The 4348-nt window shown below is 38.1% G+C and overlaps 1 non-coding gene across 1 annotated transcript; it reads right to left on the minus strand.

Annotated features, from left to right (window-relative positions):
- Window positions 1-1276: 1276 nt before the first annotated feature.
- Window positions 1277-1383, minus strand: LOC112760167 (small nucleolar RNA R71). The gene has a single exon (XR_003180619.1). It is a non-coding gene; the product is annotated as a small nucleolar RNA R71 (small nucleolar RNA).
- Window positions 1384-4348: the final 2965 nt, after the last annotated feature.

Consider the following 4348-nt stretch of genomic DNA (forward strand, 5'->3'; position numbering starts at 1 on the left):
TTGATTAAGGAAGAGATGAAAATGAACTTGATCTGGAGAATTATCACATCTCTTGACCCCAATGAATCCCTCACTCTGATCTTACCCATTCTCATTACATACTGCTCTTAAATTTCATGCTTAGTCCCCATTCCAATTTAATTTCTTGCAATTTAAGTTTCTGTACCTACATTCCTGCAATTTAATTTCTGTTCATTTAATCTCTTGCAGTTTAAGTTTCCCGCCAATTTTACTTTCCGCAATCCCAATTTCAATTTCGATTTAGCTCAACTAGAATAATTCTCCAATTAACGTTGCTCAACCAACCAATCCCTATGGGATTCGACCTCACTCTACAGTGAGTTTTTACTTGACGACAATCCAGTGCACTTGCCGGTAGGAAATTGTTGAGAGACAGTTTTCCGGTGAATTAAGTTTATGGCGATGTTGCCGGGGATTGGTTTTGTATTGACAATTACTAAATTGGAGGATAACTAGATTAAGCACCTTTCTTTTCTTTTGATTAATTGAATTTTAATTTCAGCTGTTCATTTTTGCTTGCTACAATTTTAGTTGTTTCTCTTTATTTTTCTTTATTATCTTACTTTCCAACAAGCTAACCCACTAACCATTTGATAAACTGCTCTAACTAAGCTAACTATACTCTGTTTTAGTGGACTCTGCACTTGCTGTTTCTGGTACTTGTTCATTGAATGACAGGTAGAAGAAGGAAACCTCAACCTCTTTTGACGGTGAACCGGAAAGAACCTTTCTGAGATTAAGGAGGGAAGCAAGAGAAAAAAAGGCTATTGGTGCAGAGGAAGAGGAGGAAGACTCAGATATAAACATGGAAGATGATATGGAAAACAATCATGAAGGAAAGGTGAACAATCATGCCAGAGGAGGTGCAGCCAACCCTGCTGGACAAGAGAGAAGAGTTCTTTCCTACATTAATCCAAACCTAGGAAATTGTGGTAGCAGCATTCAAAAGCCAACCATCCATGCCAATAATTTCGAATTGAAGCCACAGCTCATCACACTGGTTCAAAACAATTGTTCTTTTAGAGGAAGTGCCCAAGAAGACCCTAATCAGCATCTCACTACATTCCTAAGGATCTGTGACACAGTGAAATCCAATGGAGTTCATCCTGATGCTTAGAGACTGCTTTTATTCCCCTTCTCTCTAAGGGATAAAGCATCCAAGTGGCTAGAATCATTTCCAAAGGAGAGCCTCACATCTTGGGAAGATGTAGTTAACAAATTCTTGGCAAGGTTCTATCCTCAACAAAGAGTCAATAGGTTAAGAGCAGAGGTTCAAACATTCAGACAGCAGGATGGAGAATCACTTTATGAGGCATGGGAGAGATTCAAGGATTTGATAAGGAAGTGCCCTCCTAATATGTTCAATGAATGGGTACAGTTGCATATCTTTTATGAAGGACTTTCCTATGAATCGAAGAAGGCTGTAGACCACTCTTCTGGAGGTTCTCTCAACAAGAAGAAGACGATTGAGGAAGCCATTGATGTCATTGAAACAGTGGCTGACAATGAGTATTTTTATGCCTCTGAAAGAAGCAACAACAGAGGAGTCATGGAGCTGAACAACATGGATACAATTTTGACTCAGAACAAGATGATTTCCAAGCAATTGGTAGATCTCACAAAGAAGATGGAGGCAAGCCAAGTAGCAGCAATCTACACCCAACCATCAATAACAAAGGAGTCAAACACAGAGGAAGAAGAAGTCAACTACATTGGAAATTCTGCAAGACAAGAGCATGACCCTTACTCCAAGACTTACAACCCTGGTTGGAAGAACCACCCAAAGTTTGGGTGGAAAAACCAAAAAAACCAAAACCAAAACCACAGACCTCACAATCCAAACTATTATAACAACTCCACTCACCAAGACACCAATCAAAGACCATATCAGACCACACAAAATACTTATTCACAACCACCCTATCAAAGCCAAAACAATCAGCCTCAACACCCCACTTCCAACCCACCATCTAATGACAGATTCTCCAAGATCGAAGCTATAATTGAAAACTTTTGCAGGGAGTCTGAAGATAACAAAACATTCAAGGAGGAAGTGAGGACAAGTATGAAAAGTCGAGGAGAACTTATTAAGCAGCTTGAGTCACAAGTGGGATACCTATCTCAACAAATTTCCAAGTCCACTGATAGCTTCCCAAGTGACATTGAGAAGAATCCAAGAGGAGGAACACAAAATGTGAGATGGGAAGAATGTAAAGCAATAAACCTTGCAAGTGAGGAGGTTTGGAAGGAAGAAATTAGCAATCCTACAGAACATAATCAAAAAGTTTCAGAGGAGAAGAAAGAAGATATTGAACAAAGGACTGATCCTGCCCAAGGGAGAGAATCAAAAGAGAAAAAAACCCTGCAACCATATGTGCCATAAGCACCATTCCCACAGAGACTCAGGGGCAGTGAGAAAGGGAGAACATACACCAGATTTCTGGATGTATTTAAGACTCTTCATGTCAACATTCCTTTCCTCGAAACCCTGAAACAGATGCCTACTTGTATCAAGTGGATGAAGGAGTTACTAGCTAGTAAGAGCAACCTGAAGGGTGGCCAAATAGTGGTGATGAACAAGGAATGCAGTGCTCTCATTCAGAAGGCATTACCCATAAAGAAAGGGGATCTGGGAGCTTTCACATCCCCTGTGCTATAGGGGACACCATGATTGATAAAGGATTCTGTGATTTGGGAGCCAGCATAAATGTGATGCCTCTGTCTTTCATGAAGATATTGAAAATTAATGAGCTTAAATCCATGATGCACCACTATTTCGTGGTACATTTTATACTTGATTGAGTGGATTTTTATCCACTAAACTCACACTTATTCATATAATTTGCATGTTTTACATTTTCCTTCCTAATTCTGTACTTTGATTGAAAACATGCTTCTTTGGCCTTAAAATTGCTAATTATTAATCCTCTCTTATTACTATTCGATGCCGTGATATGTGTGTTAAGTATTTTCAGGGTTTATAGGACAGGAATGGCTTAGAGGATGGAAAGAAAGCATGCAAAAGTGGAAGGAATACAAGAAATTGAAGAAAATGCTAAGTTGTCCAGCCTGACCTCTTCATACTTAACTGACCATAACTTGAGCTATAGAGGTTCAAATGAGGCGGTTCTAGTTGCGTTGGAAAGCTAACATCCGGGGCTTCGAAATGATATATAATTTGTCATAGTTTCCCTGGCATTTAGGGACGTGCATGCGTGCATCACGTGCACACATGCATCTGCAAAAATTCAACGTATCAAAATTCGCCCCCAACGATTTCTGGGCTGTTTTTGACCCAGTTCTCGGCCCAGAAAACACAGATTAGAGGCTGCAGAGTGGAAGAATGAGAGGACACTTCTCATTATTCACAATTTAGGTTTTAGATGTAGTTTTTAAGAGAGAGAGCCTCTCTCCTCTCTCTAGATTTTAGGATTCCTAGTTTTATGCTTTTGAGTTGGATATTGAAAAGAGTTACTACCTCCGTTGAAATCTTTATCATTCTAGTTTGTTTCCTATTCCTTTACTCTTTTTATTCCCTATTTACTTTGTTTAGAGTTATATGGATACCTTCAATTTTGAAATTAATTAATGCAAAGATACTTTTCTATTTAATTTCATTATTTCTTGATTATTTTCAATTGAGTCCAATTATCATGTCTTCTTTCTACTCCCTTTACATGTATGTGAAATTGGCATCCATGTCAATGGAGTAGACTTCCAACTTGGCTTTGGAATTGATTAATATTTGGAGACCCTTGAGTTGGAAGACTCAAGAGTTAATTTGTAATTGGGAATTGTTGGCTGGCTCTCTAGTCACTAACGCTAATCCTTTCCAAGGGAAAGGATTAGGACTTGTGAATAGAAGTTGGCTCCCTACTTGACTTTCCTTTACTCGGTAAGGGTTAACTAAGTAGAAACAACAACCTATTACTATTAATATTAGGAAATCCAACAAGGATAGAACTTCTGACTAATATTTTCCTAGCCAAGGCTTTTTATTTTAATTATATAAATTCTCTTGTTAATTTTCATTGCTTTAATTTACAATCATTTATTTTTCTGTTCTCCAACTCTTAGAATTTCTCAGAAAACTCATAACCAAATAACAAGAACACTTCCCTGCAATTCCTTGAGAGACGACCCGAGGTTTAAATACTTCGGTTATTATTTCTATTGGGTTTGCTTTAGTGACAACCAAATTTTTGTATGAAAGGATTCTTTGTTGGTTTAGAAACTATACTTGCAACGTGATTACTTTTGTGAAATTCTTTACTAGCAAAAATCTATTCGTCAGTCCACACATGTAATCATCCAATTGACTGACAAG

This window comes from Arachis hypogaea, chromosome 16, assembly GCF_003086295.3.
Source record: "Arachis hypogaea cultivar Tifrunner chromosome 16, arahy.Tifrunner.gnm2.J5K5, whole genome shotgun sequence".
NCBI classification, from domain to species: Eukaryota; Viridiplantae; Streptophyta; class Magnoliopsida; order Fabales; family Fabaceae; genus Arachis; species Arachis hypogaea.